Raw genomic sequence first — 22365 nt, 5'->3', positions numbered from 1 at the left:
TCCAAGGTAATTTTGTAACTATTTAATTACTTCATTGTGGTTCTTTCAGATCTGCCATTTTTAATATTGTTGAGAGATCTCATTTTGACTCTTCAGTGATCTTTCCCAGTAAGAAAATGTGAGAACATGGGCCTTTATTGGATAGAAAATGTACCTTCCTTTTTGTGTACCTTTGGACACAGGGAAATTTTCTTCTGCCTCTTTGAAGATCTATGTTTAAATCTCCTGTGTCTGACTCAATGGTTTGGTCATGCCAGGAGAGATGGGGAAAGGAGGTGGAAGATTGTAATTAGATACAGAGGCTATACCTGAACACTCTTATAGATACAACAAAAAATAAATTGCTGAGTCTGACCAAACTGATGTGGGAATTTTCCTATATAGTTCACTTTGAAATTATACTTGTGTATATCTTTTGAGATCTTTCAGAATATATGCTGAAAGATGATTTTGTGTTGGGAGCTGTGAGGGTTAATATGGGGAAAACATTCTTTAGAGTTGTAAAGACACATGATTTGTATACATACAGGAATGTCTCCCGGGGAAAAAGTATTGAGGGGAGAGGGAAAACTAAAAGGTAGGTTCCACATATTTAGTGTTTGTGATGCTGCTGTGCCATATCCTCTTCTCAAGTCTTTTTACTGTTCATATGATGCTTTACTCTTTTGGATACTTGCTAAAATTGTCAATTTGTCTGTGAATCATTAACATTTAATTAAAAAATATGTAGATATTCTAGTATGATGATTGATGTACTCACAACGTAGTATGCTGGATATTGTAATGGACATAAGAACTGTTCCCTATCCTGTTTGCTTCCAGTGTTCAAATTAGGTGGCGAGGAGGATGGTTGAAATTTCCCAGACCCTAAGTTCCAGACATGTAACTGTTTTGTGGGGTAAAACTAAAACCAACACAGACTATGGAATTAACAGCCACAACTATGAAGGGTTGATACCTCTGAAATTTGAGGGAACTCCTTAGTACCTATCCTGGCTGCTGAGGTTGCGTGCTGTGGGCCTTGTAACAGTATAACAGTGTGTTTCAGGCTGTCTGGGTCAAAATCGCATCAGTAAACATTACCTTTGCTTTTGGAAGGTTACCTTCCCCCTTCTCCCCCCTCCCCTTGCATAGGACTAGCAAGTGTATGTTTAAAAGATCTTCAAACAAACATGGATTCCCAGGAAACTGATAGCTAATTAAGCCCCTCTCTTCCCATAGGTGAGTGGATTTGTCAAACACTGGCTATGAATCCTGCTTTTGTAAAATAAATTCAGAATTACAGTTAATTCTTTCATCTGGCATTAACAGAGGAAAAGAAGAACTAATGGTTGGGATGTGTCCCCTAATGTCTGTGCTTTTCTGATGTTCACTGTTCCACCTCATATATAGTACAAACTTCTGTCTGGATAATAGCATTTAATTTAGGCTCTTTTAGAAAAACTGTTTAATGTATTGTGCAAAAGTTTGTCAGGCAAAAGATTCTGGATATTGCAAATATATTTTCTGTTTAAGTGAAAATGTGCACAAATTGTTAATTGAAATGGGTCTTTCTACAGATTAAACCACAGACTATTAAGTTAATTATATGTCTGTAAAATATGCAACTTTTCCCCACTGCAATATGTTGCAATAAGTTAGTACCAGTAGACTGAATCTGGAAATCCAACTTAATTAGAGCTGGGACTATGAGTGGTGGATTTGCCTACTTTTGTATTGCTTAAATCTTTAAACTGTATCTGCTTGCATCACTGTTATCTCATTCTGGTCATTTTAGTAATATCTGATTTGACAGTAGAGACAATATTGTAATTAGCCAGTGCTTGCTTTTATGTACCCCGATGCATTACACGGTGGAATTATTTCCAATTAAATTTGATCACAACTTTGGAAAATTAGGGCTAGATTGTGACCTACCCATGTGTAGGTGAGCAGGCTGGGAGAAGCAGAAGGAATATCCTTCTTTGATCACATTTGTGCCTGTAGGTAGTGATAGGGCTAGAGTTGCCTGGCATCCGGTTATCAACCGGAATGCCCGGTTAAAAGTCCAGTCAGCGGCGCATGGGGCTAAGGCAGGCTCCGTGCCTGCCCTGGCTCGGCGCAGCTCCCAGAAGCAGCCGGCACGTCAGACTCCTAGGTGCAGAGGTGGCCACGGGGGCTCCGTGTGCTGCCCCGTCCCAAGCTCCGGCTCCACAACTTCCATTGGCTGGGAACCGCGGTCAGTGGGAGCTGTGGGGATGGCGCCTATGGGCAGTGCGCAGAGCCCCTCTGTCTAGGAGCCAGACCTGTCAGAAGCGGCCGCTTCCGGGAGCCGCTTGAGGTTAGAGCTGCCTGGCCAGAGCCTGCACCCCGAACCTCCTCCTGCATCCCAACCCCCTGCCCCAGGTCGGAATCCCTTTCTGCACCCAAAATCCCTCCCAGAGCCTACACCCCACAGCCCCCTCTCCCACACCAGCTCCCTTCCCCAGCCCTGAACCCACTCCTGCACTCAAACACCCTCCTGGAGCCTGCACCCCACACTCCCTCCCATACCCCAACCCCCTGACCCAGCCCGGAGCCCCCTCCTGCACCCTGAACCCCTCATTTCTGGCCCCACCCTGGAGCCTGCACCCTCTGCCGGAGCCCTCACCCCTTCCCGCACCCCACCCCCCTGCCCCAGCCCAGTGAAAGTGAGTGAGGGTGGGGGAGAGCGAGCAATGGAGGGAGGGGGGGATGGAGTGAGTGGGGGTGGGGCCTCGGAGAAAGGGCGGGGCGGCGACGGGGGCAGGGCAAGGGTGTTTGGTTTTGTGCAATTAGAAAGTTGGCAACCCTAGATAGGGAAATACAAATACTCCACATCTGCCCTGAGTGCAAGGATTGGATCAGTCCATGTAGGTACTCTAAATGGTTCAGGGAGGTGTTTGCACCCACTCTAGTCAACTGTTCTGAACAGCCACAGGGAAGAAGAGGCAGTACTCCATGATGTTTCCCAGAGGTTTTACTCAGGTGACACACGAGAGCACTTATAGAGCAAAACATTTTTATGACTATTGTTTTACTCGCAATATAGTAAGTTAGACTGTAGCATCCTCCCTGAGTCCGTTCATAAGGTTGCTGTTTTCTCCTCAGTGCCCCCTGCTGCTGAGACACCTACAAGAACTCAGCCATCATTAGATGGCTAGGTTAAACATCTTAGGTAGCTGGTATTATTTATTTACTCCTCCTCCCCGTACTCTAAAATTACTAGGAACTATCGAGTTTTTCACATGGCTAACTATATTAATGTGTGAAGTCATTTCCTTAGTACTCCCCCCTCCCCCCCCAACGCTTCTCTCATACAGTATTTTAGGCTACAGCTGGGAGGTCTGATTCCTAGCTCAGATACTCATATATGCATTAGCTCTACTTGAGCTCACGTGCTAAAAATAGCTATGTGGCTGCGGTGGTACAGGCGGTGACTCAGGCTAGCTGCCAGAGCCCAACTCTGTCTGAGATGCTAGGTATGTACTTGAGTGGCTAATCTGACCCATTGCCTATACTATTCCTGGGGAAATTCTGCGCCACTGTGCAATGCAGAATTTTGCAGAAATTAATGTGTGCGCAGAATTTACTTTCCCCCACAGAAATGGGCTGCAGTACTGCTGGCCGACACTAGGGGTCGCTGTACCTGGCAGAGCCCATCTTTCACATAGAAGACTCTGCTGGGGGGAGGGGGAGGGAGCTAGAGGGTTCCTGGCAGCTGCAGTTCCCAGCATGCTCTGAGGGAAGGAGGCGATGCGCAGGAAACTCCATGCAAGCCTGGGACCAAGCATCAGGCTTTTTCTCCCTCTGGATCTCGGGGGGAGGAGGGGGAGTGTCAGGGGGCAGGTGTCTGGGCTGGGGGGGCACAGCTGGGCTCTAGGGGAGGGTGGGGAGTGAGGGGGCCATGCCGGGCTCTGTGGGGGTGGGGGTTTGGGAGTATTGGCTGGGGGGGCACTGTGGCTGGGCTTTGCGGGGGAGGGGGTTTGGGTATCTGACCCCCCTGGCTGGGCTCTGGGGGGAGGAAGAGGGCATAGAAACAGAAACTGGGTTGTCATAGGGGTTTCTTTAACTCTACTGCTGGGGGAATTTGTGTGTGTGTCTGTATTGTTATAGACATACTTGCTGACAGGTATTTTGAAATAAATTACCAAAATAATTGAAACTGGTGTGTATGTAGTGTTATTTTGACAAATATTTACAGAGTTTTGCAGAATTTTAAAATATTGTGCATAGAATTTTTCATTTTTTAGTGCACAATTTTTAATATTTTGGTGCAGAAGCCTCCAGGAGTACTATACCATTGCAGCTACATTGCTATTTTTAATACACTATCTCGAGCCAAACTAATGTGTATATCTGCCTACCCTGGGAATATCATCCTCAGCTGCAATGTAGACATACCGGTACCCTTATACATACTTGAGTCTTGTATCAGGTTTGATTATAATTCTTTAGGAACCCGGTCTTCTATATATTTATACTGCACCTAAAACAACGAGGCTCTGGTCTGGGCACTACCACAATACAAACAACTACCATAGAGCTGGGAGGACTGAATGCTACTTCCGTTAGCTTGCCACTAAAGTGGTTAATAATCAGCTAGCAGTTGGGCTGTTGCTGAATGTCAGAAAGCTCACTAAAGCCTACTCTGCCCAAGAGCAGGAAACATCAATTTTAGTTTTCCCACACCTTTGCTGGCTCTTGGAGACCGACTTCAGAATTTGACCCCGGGTCTGCTGCTTGAATCAACATCTCATTTGCCGTGATGTCACCAAGCCTTTCATTTATTTAATCTTTTCCCCCTCCACTTGGTTTGCCCCCAAAAAGGAACAGGAATTAGCACGTCTAATGACACATTGTCTGTTTATTCTACAAAGTAATACTGGCAGCATTTCTTATTTTATATTTAACGCGTTAGCAGTGATGTGCTTTCGTAGCTAAAAACCAACAACCCGAAATATATACTCTATGTTTAAAGGTATATTTTTTCTTTCAAAACATGCTGAACAAACAACTTGTTTGCTCTCCTGATTTAGTGGTGGTGGTTGTGACTTTTTTTCTTGGTTTGATTTTCAAGCAGAAGTTTATGGTGTTAAGCAGCAGTAGCTCCTGACCTAATGTACCCTTCTCTGAGTGATAATGTTTCTTTGTAATTTATTTTTAGTTGATTGTTTTTTCTCTCCCACCCCACCCACACCCCAACCCGTTACATGATTTGTACAATCTTTAGAAATGGAAGATGATTCAAAACCACAACTACTCAGTTTTTTAGTCTGAATGAGTATTTCTGAAGAATCACTGGCTCACTTATTTAAAAAAAAAAAAAAAAAGAAAAAAGACAGTCCCAATAAGAGAAAACATTGAAGACCCTTAACAGATTATGTGGTGTCTGTGGAGGGGACAGTATGTTAAATAATCATTCATTCTGATGAGCCATTCTTGTATTGTTAACAGATGTCCCGTTGTTTCCTCTGACTATGATTCAGAGTCATTTGGATAAAATATTTTGAAGTGCTCTACTTTTTAGTACTGAAACAAAGCTTGAGTGCTAAATATGAAACTATGGTAATACTTAGCTATGAATCAGTCTGTATTTGTCTTCTTGTTTTGCATATCAAGCCTGCAACATGTCTACTAGGATCCTGAATATTTGTAAAGACAGCAAGATGATTTAAACGTCAGGGTCTCATGCAATGACAATTTTAAAAAAGTGTAATATAGCACTGAATTATTATTCTACAAAATTCTAAATAAAACTTTACATTCCTGTTGGCCATTATAGTAAATATGTGGGTACACAAGAAACACAGTAATAGGTTTAATGGCAAATATTTTATTCAGTATTACTATTACAAATAAAATCCTTCTGTATAAAATGCGGTCCTTATTTGTAACTGTCCAAAAAACTAAACAATAATAGTAACTGTCAAACTAACTCTCTAATCTATACATACATATATATATATATATATATATATATATATGTGGAGATATACCTATCTCATAGAACTGGAAGGGACCTTGAAAGGTCATAGAGTCCAGCCCCCTGCCTTCACTAGCAGGACCAAGTACTGATTTTGCCCCAGATCCCTAAGTGGCCTCCTCAAGGATTGAACTCACAACTCTGGGTTTAGCAGGCCAATGCTCAAACCACTGAGCTATCCCTCCCCCCATTCATCTAATTAGCTAAGTGATCTGTTTAAGGTATTTTCTAAGGGGCCAATAATCTGAGGACAAGTGTACACTAAAAACTTTTGCCAGTATAGCAAGGTCAGGGGTGTGCTGCTTATATATAATATATAATATTTCTGTACCAGCAGAATCCCTAGTGTAGACACTGTTACACCAGCATAAAAGTGCTTTTGATAGGTTTTTTTGTTTTTTTGCTCACTGTACCAGGACAAGTTATGTCGGCAAATGCACATTTTTGCTGATAGAAGCTGCATCTACATTAGGAGGATTTTGCTAGTGTAGTTATACTGGTATAGCTGCACTGGCAAAACTCAAGTTTAGACTGGCCTTAGTAACTAGTTTCCATCTAAAATTACTAAAGAATATTTAATTTTCTTCCATGGAAATTCCTTGTCACTAGCCAAGCTAAGAGAGGAGGAAACATGTAGTCCCTATGGAAGGTATGTATCAGTGTGGTTGACTATGTGGCCCCGTAACCTATGACTTCTTTTTCTGCTAGACCACAAAGCTATTGCAAATCTATATTTTAAACTGTAGACGTCAGAGCAGTTCTGTATATTACCATAAAAGAACATTGCATAGTAAAAAATGCACTTTTCATTATCTGACTCAAATGTATGTAGAGTTTACACATTAAAACTATCACAGGTAATATTTGGCCTCATTCTTATACACTGCGACGCCACTGTTAAGGCTGCTGACCAATTTCCTGTTAACTCTTTATTTTCATGAATTCCTAACTCTCAGAAATATTGACCATTTAGAACTGAAATTTGCCATGGCTGGTATCTGAGCAAATTTTTGTGGTGGAAAATCTGTGCCAAATCTCTTTAGCCAATTGAGTTATGAAAGGATGAAAAATATTGTCCCCTTTTAAAAATTATATTTATATAGACTACGTTTTTAAGGGGAAAAATTCAAAAGTGCAAGGAGCTTTTCAACTTGATATTTTACACCTATACATACTTACTTTGGGGAGTTTGAATATATTTGCTTGCACATATGCCGTTGAAAACATCGTTGGTTTTTAAGTGTTCCTTTTAAATGCGATGCCAATGCATGCTTAATTGCCTGTTAAAATGGCTAGTCATCTGATCTGAACATTCAAGGATTCTTAAAAGTACCATTCCTTGCCCGCATTTCTCCTCCTCCTGTTGTATGCCTCTTGAATGGTTGAGTTTAGGTGGCATTGAGGAATGAGCACAGGTTCTACTCATGTCTGCCATTAACTCACTGGTCTAGATAATACTCCAAAATTATAAAGCACTTAAACATTAATTAGGCTTCACAACTCCCTTAATTAGTAAATACTATAGTTTATACCCATTGTACACATGTGGAAACTAGGTTTTTGGAGCAACTGAGTGACTCGCCTAAAGTAACAGGGAAAGTTGATGTCAGAATCTCCTGTGTGTCAGGATCATGCTTAATTCATTAGATCACATTGTCCCTATCATAAATAGATAGTTAAGGGTTAATGCCTCTTTTACCTGTAAAGGGTTAAGACGTTCACCTAGCCTAGCTGACACCTGACCAGAGGAACCAATGGGAGGATAAGATGTTTCAAAAGGAAGGAGGGTAGTTTCCTTTGTTTAGAGTCAGTTTTCAGTTTTGACCGGAGTGGGAAAGCTCCAGAAATCAGCCTCTTATCAAGTAGTGAGTCCTAGGCCTGGTCTACACTACCCGCCTGAATCGGCGGGTAGAAATCGACCTCTCGGGGATCGATTTATCGCGTCCCATCAGGACGCGACAATCGATCCCCGAATCGACGCTCTTACTCCACCAGCGAAGGTGGGAGTAAGAGCCGTCGACGGGAAGCCGCGGAGGTCGATTTTGCCGCCGTCCTCACAGCGGGGTAAGTCGGCTGCGATACGTCAAATTCAGCTACGCTATTCGCGTAGCTGAATTTGCGTATCTTAAATCGACCCCCCCCCGTAGTGTAGATGTAGCCCTAGTGAAGGGAATAAATAGGTTTATGTTTATTTTCTTTGAAACTTGTCTTGGGTATTAGGGAATAATCAAATTGGGTAATTTTTGCGTAACTAAGTTTTGCCCAGGGGAACATCCTCTGTGTTTTGAATCTGTTGTCTGTGAGATCAGCTTGTATGCTATCTCCCAGAGGGTTTTCTTTTACCTTTCTTTTCTTCAATTTAAAGTCTTATTTTTAAGAACCTGATTGATTTTTCCTTGTGTTAAGATCCAAGGTTTTGGATCGGTGTTCACCAGGAAATTGGTGAAGAAGTCTCTCAAGGCTACCCAGGGAAGGGAGTTAGTACTTGGGAGTGGTGGCAGCAAAACCAGATCTAAGCTGGTAATTCAGTTTAGGGGTTCACATGCAGGTCCCCATATCTGTACCCTAAAGTTCAGAGTGGGGGTGAAACCTATGACAGTCCCCCTGACAAATCACTTTATCCTTTGTGTCTGTTTCCTCATCTGTAAAGTGGTGATAATACTCACCTATCTCACAAAGGTACCCCCTCTTGCTTAATGCAAAACTTCATTTATTGACATTTACTCAGATATTGACATGGGGAAGTGTGTGGGAAAGACAATTTACCTCACAACAAACACGTGGGTGACTTTTCAGCCACTAACACTATACTTGTGTTTGTGCCTCTACTGGATCAGCTATGTGGGAGGGAAGTTGGGGACAAAAATTTAATATTGCAATATCATCCAGGACGACGTCACCCTGTGACCATGCAATTTCTAAAATACACCGTGTGTAATGTGTTGGCACAAGGTGAGGGAATCCTAGATGAATAGCTAACGCTCCTTTATTTCCCATGGGTTTGTGCAGCTGAAAAGTGTAGATATTTTGTGTTCTCTAAATGTTGTTACTGTTTTTTTTAACGATTAGCTGAGTGTGAAGCCTTGTACCAGTGGTCCCCAACGCGGTGCCCGTGAGCGCCATGGCGCCCGCCGGGGCATTTATGTGCACCCGCCTAGTGACAAGGGAGCGCTTCCACTGGACAGCCCGCCACTGAGGAGCGTGGCCGCCGGACAACCAGGTGCCGAAATGCCGCCGAGAATTGGCAACGCCAAGAAGCGTCGTTGCCGAAATGCCGCTGCTTCTTGGCGGCATTTTGGCAATGACAACGTTTCTTGATGACACCGGTTCTCGGCGGCGCCGCTTCTCGATGACGCCGCTTCTCAGCAGCATTTCGGCGGCTGGTCATCCAGCGCCCGCCACACTCTTCTGGGAACATGAATATGCTATTGCAACAGAAAGGTTGGGGACCACTGCCTTATACCTATACCAGACTCCATGATAGAAAGATCCCTCTTCAAATATTAAAAGGAGGAATTTTACTAATTCCAATTTTGGATCAGTAGCAGTGCAGCTAAAAGCATCTTAGGCCTACAATCACAATAATGAAAAGTGAAGCATTCCATAACTGTCTTGAAATGAAACTTTCACCCCCCCATTCCCACCACATACTGAGTTAAAAACTTTAAAGGTGAAAAATAAGCATCCCAAAAAATCAGTAATGGATATTAGAAGAGCATGTTATATATTATCTTAAAACATTTTCCTTGCAAATAAATGTGTGATGCTGTATGTGAGAACACTGGAGAAGCTGTGTATAGTTATATACATATCTCAAGCTTCAGTTAACATTGCAAGAGAGACCATTGGTGTCATTAGAAATCTGTGTGCCATTTCATAGCTCAGTTATCTCTGACACACTATCTAGTGATGTCATGATTATGAATTCTAAGTTTTTTCCTTGGTGAGAGTCAAAATTTTGTGTGGTGTATTTGTTATGCCCAAAAATAGAATTTATAAAAATAACTAAAGCTGTAACATTTTCCAGGTTTCTGATGATATCCCAAACAACTCTGGCTCTACTGTTCATGTTTGAAACCTCAATCATAGCTGCCAAGTTTTGTGTAACTCCATAAAATATTTAATATAAATTGTTTAATAAGCTAATTTGCATACACCCATACACTTCATTTACTTAAAAAAAACCCGTTGATTTAGTGGAAAGTGTCATCTTGAGAGCCCCAGTAAATTAACTCCTCTCTTTATCTGCAGGGCAGGCTTCCCCCACAGACTGCCCTGCCAGCTTGTTCTTCCTCTGGTCAAGGGGACTAGAGGGTGATTTCATCCAGGGGTTACAGAGGCAGTTCAGAGTCCATGGCCCAAGCATTTGTAGGCCTCTCTGCTGAATCTGCCAATTAGTGAGTTTGTGATGTAGGCAAGCCTGGAATTGAAACATATGGGCCCACCAAACCTCTACTGAATAGGGCAGGCTTTCAATCCCTGCTTAACTGGGATGGAGTCAAACTGGTGACCTACAGGTGAAAGGCTCTGTAGCTTATTACACTGGTCTACAATTTTTGAGAAGTCTTCTGCTTCAGAGATAAAATGTGCTATTTATTATGTATTTTGATGTGCTGAATTCAAATATGACAATTAAAACAACTGATTGGCTACTGTTTCTAAGATATTTAAGTTTTTACATTTTATGTCTATGTATATTGTGTAGATAGTAGAGTTTTAATCATAAATTGTAAACCTAGGTCTTTTCATGTGTTTATGGTTGCTTTACATGATAATATTTCACCTGTCCTGTTTATGTAACACTTTAAAAATCAGCAAAAGGGTTATATAAATACAATTTATTATGAAACAAAAGGCAAAAAACTATTCTGTACATAGTTTAGTCCTATTCAGTGTCTACTCGGCGCTTCTTGGCTTGTCTCTTGTATTCATTAAATGGAGCATCTCTTGTCACTGTCCAGCAATAGTCTGCAAGCATTGATGGGCTCCATTTGCCCTGATAGCGTTTCTCCATTGTTGCAATGTCCTGGTGAAATCGCTCGCCGTGCTCGTCGCTCACTGCTCCGCAGTTGGGTGGAAAAAAATCTAGATGAGAGTGCAAAAAATGTATCTTTAGTGACATGTTGCAACCAAGGCTTTTGTATGCCTTGAGGAGGTTTTCCACCAACAACCTGTAGTTGTCTGCCTTGTTGTTTCCGAGAAAATTGATTGCCACTAACTGGAAGGCTTTCCATGCCGTCTTTTCCTTGCCACGCAGTGTATGGTCAAATGCATCATCTCGAAGAAGTTCACGAATCTGAGGACCAACAAAGACACCTTCCTTTATCTTAGCTTCACTTAACCTTGGAAATTTTCCACGGAGGTACTTGAAAGCTGCTTGTGTTTTGTCAATGGCCTTGACAAAGTTCTTCATCAGACCCAGCTTGATGTGTAAGGGTGGTAACAAAATCTTCCTTGATTCAAGTGGTGGATGCTGAACACTTTTCCTCTCAGGCTCCAATGACTGTCGGAGTGGCCAATCTTTCTTGATGTAGTGGGAATCTCTTGCACGACTATCCCATTCGCAGAGAAAATAGCAGTACTTTGTGTATCCAGTCTGCAGACCAAGCAAGAGAGCAACAACCTTCAAATCGCCACAAAGCTGCCACTGATGTTGGTCATAGTTTATGCACCTCAAAAGTTGTTTCATGTTGTCCTAGGTTTCCTTCATATGGACTGCATGACCAACTGGAATTGATGGCAAAACATTGCCATTATGCAGTAAAACAGCTTTAAGACTCGTCTTCGATGAATCAATGAACTGTCTCCACTCATCTGGATCGTGAACAATGTTGAGGGCTGCCATCACACCATCGATGTTGTTGCAGGCTACAAGATCACCTTCCATGAAGAAGGATGGGACAAGATCCTTTTGATGGTCACGGAACATGGAAACCCTAACATCACCTGCCAGGAGATTCCACTGCTGTAGTCTGGAGCCCAACATCTCTGCCTTACTCTTGGGTAGTTCCAAATCCCTGACAAGTCATTCAGTTCACCTTGTGTTATGAGGTGTGGTTCAGAGGAGGAGGATGGGAGAAAATGTGGGTCCTGTGACATTGATGGTTCAGGACCAGAAGTTTTATCCTCTTCCTCTTCCTCGTCTGACTCAAGTGAGAATGATTCTGGTGCATCAGGAACCGGCAGTCCTTCTCCGTGGGGTACTGGGCGTATAGCTGATGGAATGTTTGGATAATGCACAGTCCACTTTTTCTTCTTTGACACACCTTTCCCAACTGGAGGCACCATGCAGAAGTAACAATTGCTGGTATGATCTGTTGGCTCTCTCCAAATCATTGGCACTGCAAAAGGCATAGATTTCCTTTTCCTGTTCAACCACTGGCGAAGATTTGTTGCACAAGTGTTGCAGCATATGTGTGGGGCCCACCTCTTGTCCTGATCTCCAATTTTGCAGCCAAAAGAAAGGTGATAGGCTTTCTTAACCATAGTGGTTATACTGCGCTTTTGTGATGCAAAAGTCACTTCACCACAAACATAGCAGAAGTTATCTGCACTGTTCACACAAGTACGAGGCATCTCTGCTCACTTTGGCTAAACAGAAATGTGTCCCTTCGCAAAATCAAACACTGACAAATAAGAGAGCACGACACTGTATGATTTCTAGAGCTGATATAGGGCAATTTGTTCAACAGAGTGATGTAAGCTTCGTTATGATTGCATCATCCATGACTTCTAGGAATAACATGATGCAATTCATATCATGTATGACGCAATACCAGCTTCAGATTTCATCATTCATTGTTTTGCCTAAAAAGCAAGTACTGTCCAAACCCAGTCATAGATTTATTCATAGATCCAGTCAAAGATGTATTTTAGTCATTTCTGGTTTAAATTGAGATCCCTTCCCTTTATAACTCACTTATCCTCCGCCATTCCCAAGTCAAGGGTCGTCTATACTGACCCAATAGCATATCTTGAAAACTAGAGCCAATCAACAATTTTAAGCATCATTTTCGTTCTCAGTGACCCAGAATTAGTAAAGTTTGACCACATTTATTTCAGAAGCATTTTGACTGTAGAGCAGTGTTACCAGTGTCCTGAGGCATCTAGTTCCTCAGTAAATGCTAATGTTACATTTTTGAGAATGAGGCTTGCTTTCTGGAAAGATAAATTTATTCACTCAACCTCTGACGTTTTTGGAGTTTACACAGGCAACATCTCTAACACATTACTGTGTGTTTTAAGTACAGTCTGCAATTAAGAGGCCACACCCTCTCAAAGTGACAGCTGCCATTCAGTGACAGATCCAAACACTAAAAACAGACATTAAAAATATTAACACAACATGCATATTCACGTCTAAGAACGATGTTTTTCAATATAAAATAATTTCAACAGTTAATTATTCCAGCGTTATCACACTAATTTAAGAGAGGGGATTATATATTTTTCTCATCACATGTTCTAACTCACAACCCTCAGGTCCCCCACACAGAACTCTTCCACATGAGCTACAGGAGTAACTAGTGGTGGAAAAGAAAGAGGCTCTGATCTTTTGTGAATCAGCCTATAGAGAGAGACACGATGCACCTTTTGCCAGTGGTTTATGCAACTGTTTTTGAGACAGCCTTTGAATGTTGAACATCTGGATTCCTGCGCTATCTTCCTGGCTGTATCTTACAGAAAGGCTGTATCTTATCTGTGGGTTCTTAACGTAACATCCCACCTCCACCCTTTCAAACTCCTCCTTCCCCCCCCCCAAAAAAACAACAACGCAAAATAAAACTTCTATATTGTCAGAAGACTCCAAAAATATATGCCAAAATTTTCAAAATTGAGTTCCTAAATATGGACTTGAGGCTAACGTTAGGCACCCGGTTTTGAAAATCTTGGCTCTCTATATCACCATGGTTTCTGAACACCTGACAAGTGGTGATGTATTTATCCTCATGACTTCCCTGTGAGTTAGGGAAGTAGTAACAACATTTTACTGATGGAGAATTGAGCCTTTGCTCAGGCAGAACTCTGATTTCAATGGAAATTTTGACTGAGTGAATACAGAATTTAGCCCAATTTCCTTGGTAGTCTACTACAACTTTTCAGCATGTTACACACAGTTTGATCAACTCTAGATCATATGATTTGTCTCAACCACCTGGGTTGTGATTGGCAACCCATGGATGTGTTTATATCTCACTGTAGGACAAAATATTTCTTTAGTTCATCAGATAGCCCAACTAAAAACACAGTTATGTTAGTGGATGTAAGTGAGAGAAGAATTTGATTCCAACAGTTAATATATACCGCATTACTTGTTCTATACTGTACTTAAACAATTTTAGCAGCCTTATGCCAATAAATCTTTAATAAAACACCAATATCTTATTGTATACACATACATGCTTAGGTTACTAGAAACTAGGGCTGTCAAGTGATTAAAAAATGTATCGCGATTAATCGTGCGATTAATCATGCTGTTAAACAGTAATAGAATACCATTTATTTAAATATTTTTGGATGTTTTCTACATTTTCAAATGTGTTGATTTCAATTACAGCACAGAATACAAAGTGTACAGTGCTCACTTTATATTTATTTTTGATTACAAATATTTGCACTGTAAAAAAACAAAAGAAATAGTATTTTTTCAATTCACCTAATACAAATACGGTAATGCAATCTCTTTATCATGAAAGTTGAACTTACAAATGTAGAATTATATACAAAAAATAACTGCATTCAAAAATGAAACATTACTATTACTGATCCAGCAAACTCCTCAGCCAGCTCTTTTAAAACTCCTGAATGCAAGTTATCCGGACTTGCTGATTTTAAAATGTCCAATTTGAGTAGCTACTGTTTAACGTTCTCCTGAGATACTAGTGAAATGGAAAGATATGGCTATAGCATCTGTATTTGTTTCCCCAAATACAGAACATCAAATATTCATCAAACATTTCTGCCTTTTCTGCATATTATTGATAATTCTACCCTTTCCATTCCAGTAATGGATTAATACCATTATTAGGATTCTGTTTTGTTCTTAAAAATCCTCCTTATTTTCCTTAACTCTGCTGGCTGTAGATTTCTATAAGTCTCTGACTCGCAGTTAAATTAAGATATCAGAGTGCTATCAAATTTGTTCTTTTCTTTTGATTTTATTTTACATAAAATCTCATGCCTACTAACACCAAATGCATTGCCATATATCTCTTGTTTCTCCTTTGGTAGTCTTTTTATATAAATGTGAACTGACGGGTATCAAGAACACTTGCTACTCTTATAAAACTATGCAAGGGAAAATATCCATGGCTTTTCTTAGTGTGTGGGGTGGGCGAACGACTTATAGTTCCTTTGGTTGTTGTAAAGGAAAAGTTTGAGATACTGGGACTACTTTGTTGTGAATCAGAAGTGCAGGTAGTCCTCTTGGGGTTAAAATGTTCACAAAGCACTCCATTTATTACAGCCAAAGCTGCGAAAAATATTTATTGGTGGATTTTAACTTAAAAAATATGAAACAAGACCAATGGAAAATGGTTCTAGTACTGAAGATGGGCCATGAGTCATTCTTTATATACATTTTAAAACCCTAAAGTTGTCTTCATATATTTTACAGTAAATACTTTTTGCTTTGACTGCTGAAACTGTTTTTGTATATTTACCTAAAGTTGGTGCCTCACTGTGTGTAATAAAAGTATTTTTGCAGTCTGGAACACACGTTACATGTTGTGTATGCTTATTTTGGTACCATATTCACAGTCCAAGTATTGTATATTTTCCAAAGAACAGATAAGGAACAGATAGTGCTGTAGCACTTAGGAGCCCCAATCAGGGATCATGACCCCATTGTAATAGGAGCTGAACAAACACAGAATAGAAGATGGTCCCTGTCCCAAAGAACTTACAATTAAAGTATAAGACAAGAGACATCTACAGACAGATGGGAGAGTACAAGGAAGAAACGAGACAAGATAGGTTTAGCATGGTAGGCAGTAGTCTTGGCACATCAGCAGCATAACTTAAGTTTTTGTATGAACCATGGAATGGATAGCAGTAATACCAGTTTCCTATACTGCCTTTTTAATATACCGCAACTGTCACCTGCTGGGAGTATCTGGAAAGGGGGATAGATAGTTGAGTCTTCACACCTGTTCAGTCCTTGGCCTTTGGGCTGATAGTGCTAATAGTAGTGCTTAATATTATCAGTTGTGAACTAGGAACTAGATTCGTATCACCAAACTGTTATGGATAGGCTAGCCACCTTGAAGCAGTAAGAATTATGTCATGACTTGGGGTGTATTTGAACTGGTGACTTAGAGCTGAAAAACTCTGTGCTATAATTTATCCCTTGAGCTATCAAACCCCACAAATTCTTGCAAGTCCCATCCCTCCCCCCACATTAATTTTAACACGTATTGGGCCTTTGAAAAGCTAACAATGCCCTGGTTGTAGAATTTCTAAACAATTCTAATGTAAAGCCCGGCATCAGGTTCACTGGTATATTCTAGCTGCACCTGTGAACATCCAGTGAAGCTGAATTTTCAGCTGCTTTGTATCACTTGAACAGTGCAAAACAACTGGAACATAGTGAATTTGGACCCAGATTTTTTCAAATCCTGCTTCTTGGGAATAGGGAGACAGGCCAGAAGCCAGGAGGCCTGGGTAGTGGGAGCAGGAGCAGCAGGAAGTTCCCTGGGGTAGACTGCCAGAGTCCCTGAAAAGGGTAGTCGGTGGGAACCTGCTGGGGGGGAAAAGGATATCCGGGGAAACAGCTCTGGGAGGCAGTGCTCAATTAACTGAGCATGGGAGAATCCTGCCATAATTCCTGGAACAAGAGTAACTGAGAGAGGCAAAGGGGAACATCCTGTTGAAACTATAGCCCAGATTGGGCTGAGGAACTGTTTGTTGGTTTCTACCTATGTTTGAAAAATAAACTACCTGGAAAGAGAGACTGAGTGTGGCATTGTGTCCTCCTTGGGCTGGGTCAAGCCAGCACCTTACAAGGGCCTGATTTTCATGTTCTCTAAGGTCCCTTTCCACTTCTCACAGTGAATGGATTACCTTTACACCCATCTTAAAGCCTCTTGATACTGCCAGAGCACTACAGAAAGGGGCATTTGTGTAAATAACAGCCAATGCTTATTTTCTTACTGGTCTCTGATGCAGTGGTGGAATTATTGAAAGGCACTGATGTAGCATCAAGATGAGATTCCATGAGATATTGCAGCTAGCTGGACATATATAGTATTTGGGGTTTAGAAACAGCAATGGCAACTTAAAATCAATTTCTTACTTTAGGCATCTGAATGCGATTCTGGTTATGCAAAATAGTGATCAAACATGCTGTTATATTCTAAATAAGCAGCTAACCTTTGAGAAGCAGCTGGTTGAAACCCTGATGAGAAGAGAAGATTCTAATCAAGCCTTGTGGTCACAATGTCAAAGATTGCTGCTGGGACAGGATAAGTCCAACTGGTAAAATTTTCAAAAGCATCTAAGTGACTTAGGTGCTTTAGGAAATTTTTACCTGCAGTCTATGTAAACTGTAGACTGGAAAAAAACATTTAATACTGCATCAAAATAAGGAAAAGGGGGGGGGGGTAGAAAATGATTTCAAGATTCTTAACCTTGCTATTTTCAAATATATCCCCTCAAGAAGTAGAGACCTGAAGGAGGTTAGAACATTGCTCTTGTCCCATTAGGAACACTTTTTTTTGTTTTGTTTTGTTTTTGGGTTGAGCATATATCCTCTAGGCATTCTTCCAGAGCAGAGACAAATTGCAAGGTCCTTGAGTTGTGTATCTCAGCATACTGATATGTACCCTGTGTTTAGAAATAATCTTTTAAAATGTATGTAAAACAGAATGGGAAATAAGAGCCTTGAGAGATGCTGCATATTAAACCCCTAGATAAAAACACACCTAGTGGTATTGTGGGGCTTAGTTTATCAATGGTTACAAAGTGCTGTAAGTACCTCTAATTTAAGGTGCTATAGAAATGAAAAGTATTATTATTACGCTTGCCCAGGACCACCAGTTGACTCTATCTTCTAGGTAGGACTGAAACCACTGAAGGGGTACATCAAGCAGCAATGATTTCCTGTCACAGCAACAACATAAGAATAGCCATAGTGGGTCAGAATAATGGTCTATCTAGCCCAGTGTCCTGTCTTCCGACAGTGGCCAATACCAGATGCTTCAAAGGGAATGAACCGAAATTGAGTGATCCATCCCCTCTCATCCAGTCCCCGCATCGGGCAGTCAGAGGTTTAGGGACAACCAGAGTGTGGGTTGCATCCTTCACCACTTTGGCTAATAGCCATTGATGGACATTTCCTCCAAGAAATTATCTAATTCTTTTTTTTGAGTCCTGTTATACTTTTAATCTTCACCACATTCTCTGGCAATAAGTTCCACAGGTTGACACTGTGTCGTATGAAGAAGTACTTAATTTTGTTTCTATAAACCTGCTGCTTGTTAGTTTCATTGGGTGACCTTTGATTCTTGTGTTATGGGAAGGGATAAATAACACTTTCACTTTCTCTGCACCATTCATCATTTTATAGACCTCTATCATATCCCCCTCTTAGTTGTCTCTTTTTCAAGCTGAACAGTCCATCTTTTTAATCTCTCTTCATATAGGATCTCTTCCATGCCCCTAATCATTTTGTTGCCCTTCTCTGTACCTTTTTCAATTCTAGTATACCTTTTTGGAGATGGGGCTACCAGAACTGCATGCAGTATTCAAGGTGTGGGTTTACCATGGCTTTATATAGTGGCATGATAGTTTCTGTCTTTTTATCCTAATGATTCCTAACATTCTGTTAGCTTTTTTGACTGCTGCTGCACATTGAGGAGATGTTTTCAGAGAAATATCCACGATGACACCAAGATCTTTCTTGAGTGGTAACAGCTAATTTAGACCCCATCATTTTGTATGCATAGTTGGTATTATGCTTTCCAATGTGCATTACTTTGCATTTATTAATATTGAATTTCATCTGCAGTTTTGTTGCCAGTCACCAAGTTTTGTGAGATCCCTTTGTAACTCTTGGCAGTCTGCTTTGGACTTAAACATCTTGAGTAATTTTGTATCATCTGCAAACTTTTCCATCTCACTGTTGACCCCTTTTTTTAGATCATTTATGAATATGTTGAACAGCACTGATCCCAGTACAGATCTCTGGGGAGACCCCGCTGTTTATCTTCCTCTACTATGAAAACAGACCATTTATTCCTGCCACTTGTCTCCTGTCTTTTAACCAATTACTTGTCCATGAGAAGACCTTCCCTCTTATTCCATGACTGCTAACTTTGCTTAAGAGCCTTTGGTGAGAGACCTTGTCAAAGGCTTTCAGAAAAGTCCAAGTACGCTATATCCACTGGATCACCCTTGTCCACCCTTGTTGACCCCCTCAAAGAATTCTAATAGATTACTGAGGAGGCTTGATGTCCCTTTAAAAAAGCAGTGTTGACTCTTCCCCAACAAATTGTGTTCATCTATGTGAGGCAAGACCAAAATGGCTAACTGACTCTAGTTTAAAACCAACAGGAATGATTCGTGACCTCAACTTCAAAGGAAAGCTGGAGCCAACATGGGATGACAGTGGGTTCCAAGTTCACTTGAAATTGATTGATTGCCATTTTCTTGAAAACTTCACCAAAAGAGAGAAGAAACTGGATGGTAACTCTATTATTACAGGATCTAGAAATGTTTTCTGGAGGAGAGCCAAACTGAAGATTGGTTGGCGTCTACTGCTCCATGCAGTGAGGCATTAAAAATGAAACCAGAGTCACACCACTTATTTAGAGGAACGAAGATGGAAAAGGGGCAACACGGGGAGACTGTTTTGCTGGTAGCCATATCTAACCCAGTAAGGAGGAAGCAGCCATTGAGCCTATGGCTCCCACAGTGAAAAGATTAGTGGCAGCATCATTAAACTGATCAGTCTTAGCTCCTAAGGAAATGCTGGAAACATGTCAGAGTGATGACGAACTATTAACCAGGGAAGGCCATCTGGATTATTCAGAATGTACACTAAAAACACCCCCTCTCCCCCCACCCCAGATATTTCCTCCCAATATCCATTATCAAGAACAAGTGAGAGAACTTTTGGTGTTACATCAAAGGTCTTTTATGCAGCTGTATAACGATCATATCCTATGTACCCCTATAGCTGTATACTCTTAATCTGCACCTGACTACCTTCATTTCTAACAGGCTGTGGTTAAACTGTGGTAGTTTCTGGACACAAACAACCAGGATATGACAGTGAGTCAAAGTGCACTAGCCCTCTCGAGCAGTTGATGATAGATGTTGATAATAGTTAATTGAGCTGATTGACCCACAACTGAAAAGCTGAGACAGGTATACTGTATCATCATAGTAAATATTTCATTAGGAACTTCTAGCAAATACTTCACATTGCTTTGCAAATTGTCTCAGAATCCTCTGAGATAGACAAGTATTATCCCTAGTTTATTGCTGGGGAAACTGAGATAGAGAGTTTATGGCTTGGGCAAAGTCATTCGCAGAGCAGTGAACAGAACACAGCTCTCCTGACTTTGTCACATGCTTTAACCCTTTGACCCTCTTTCTTTTCTCCTACTTTGGATTCAATGCTCTGAACAGAAGTCCTAATTCCTGGGGTGGTTGTGAATCCCTCTTAATGACAAAAGTTCTCCTTTTTTCTTTTCAATAATTGAACGTCCAGTAGAGGGCTCACAGATAGTCATGCCCATATGGCTGGAGCAGGTCTACTGAGAATTCCTTAATTTTTCTAGTTCATCCGGAACCATGATTGCACTTGCCCAAGATATGGATAATTACAAATACAAATCTCAAGCATACAAGGTGAATTTGCCGGTTCAAGATTCTCCGAAGGAAGGAAAAATAAGTGTGTCCTCTTTCTTTTTTGTCTACTTGTACTGTAGGCAATTAGTTTCCAAATGGCCTAGTAAAACACACATTTCTAGAGGTTTGTATATCCTCATCTTTCTTTTCTCGGTCAGTGAAATTTCAGTTAGAAATTTCAAGGGTTTCCAAAAGATCTCCCATAAATGTTTTCTGATAGGGTGAAATCTTCATAGTCAAGGATCAGAGGGTCCTGTGGCACCTTTAAGACTAAGAGAAGTATTGGGAGCATAAGCTTTCGTGGGTAAGAACCTCACTTCTTCAGATGCAAGACAGGTTTCGTGAGGTTCTTACCCACGAAAGCTTATGCTCCCAATACTTCTCTTAGTCTTAAAGGTGCCACAGGACCCTCTGTTGCTTTTTACAGATTCAGACTAACACGGCTACCCCTCTGATACTTGACAATAGTCAAGGATATTGACACTTTCATTTCTGGGGTAATTTACAGAAATCCTCCCTGGTATGACAACATGGAGGCAACTGTTTCAGTGGCAAATCCCTAGTAGACACCCTCTGACCGAGTTCTAATGTAGGTTTATTTCTTTTGGGGTTGGAAATCTAAGTGGTTCACTATAAGGTCACTTCAAAATGCTGTGGAATTAGGCCCTGTCTACACTAAGAGGGTTTTGCTGGCATAGTTATTCTGTCAAAATAATCTAGCATGGATACAGTTAGTCATATATAAAAGAGTTTTTATCAGTGTAAGCACAATTATACTTTTGTAACTGTGTTTGTAAAAAAAATTGCACCCCCAACTGACTTATGAGTGTTGGTAAAACTTTTAAGCATAGAGCACGCCCAAGTTTACAATGTACCACATATGGAAAGTGACAACAGGTATTCTATACTATAATGTCAAGTATCAGAGGGGTAGCCATGTTAGTCTGGATCTGTAAAAAGCGATAGAGTCCTGTGGCACCTTATAGACTAACAGACGTATTGGAGCATAAGCTTTCGTGGGTGAATACCCACTTTGTCAGATGCATAATGGTAGCCTTGGAGGAGAAGGGGCTGAAAACAAAACTAAACTTAGATCAAGACACTGAGATGCAAGCGAGGTACTGTCCCACAAGGAATATGGTACTTCCTCTTCTAAACCATAGATGGCACATTGGGATGCTTTGTCTATTAGCCTGGCAAAGTCAGTGAGCCCTAACCATCAGTAAATATATTATCCTGGAAATTCTTGAAAAGATGTCAGCCGAAGGGTTTTCTCCTGCAAGGGGACTAGTTCACAATTTATTCTTTTCACAAAGTTCACAAATTCTACTTACTACTTAGATACCTATGTACTTGGATTTGGTTCTGCCTTGGGGTCCCTCCCCACCGCCCTGCACCTTCCCACAAATGGCCATGAAAACAACAGCTAGATTTCAGTGATACCATCACTCTTGACACGTGACACTGTTCAGGGAGTACAATGGAGGTTACTGTATGATGTATCCTAATATCTTGTATATTGTGAGGTA

At 41.0% G+C, this 22365-nt stretch overlaps 2 protein-coding genes across 6 annotated transcripts in view; one reads left to right on the top strand and one right to left on the bottom strand.

Moving 5' to 3' along the window:
* Positions 1-22365, top strand: part of SUPT3H (SPT3 homolog, SAGA and STAGA complex component) — a 465872-nt gene that overhangs the window by 33600 nt on the left and 409907 nt on the right. The gene's annotated exons all lie outside the window — the stretch shown is intronic.
* RUNX2 (RUNX family transcription factor 2) overlaps positions 1-22365 on the bottom strand; it is a 198315-nt gene that overhangs the window by 164067 nt on the left and 11883 nt on the right. The window lies entirely within an intron of this gene.

Source organism: Emys orbicularis, chromosome 3 (assembly GCF_028017835.1).
Source record: "Emys orbicularis isolate rEmyOrb1 chromosome 3, rEmyOrb1.hap1, whole genome shotgun sequence".
Taxonomy (NCBI): Eukaryota; Metazoa; Chordata; order Testudines; family Emydidae; genus Emys; species Emys orbicularis.
The sequence above is the reverse complement of the archived record's forward strand: the minus strand, read 5'-3'. Positions and strand labels throughout refer to the sequence as shown.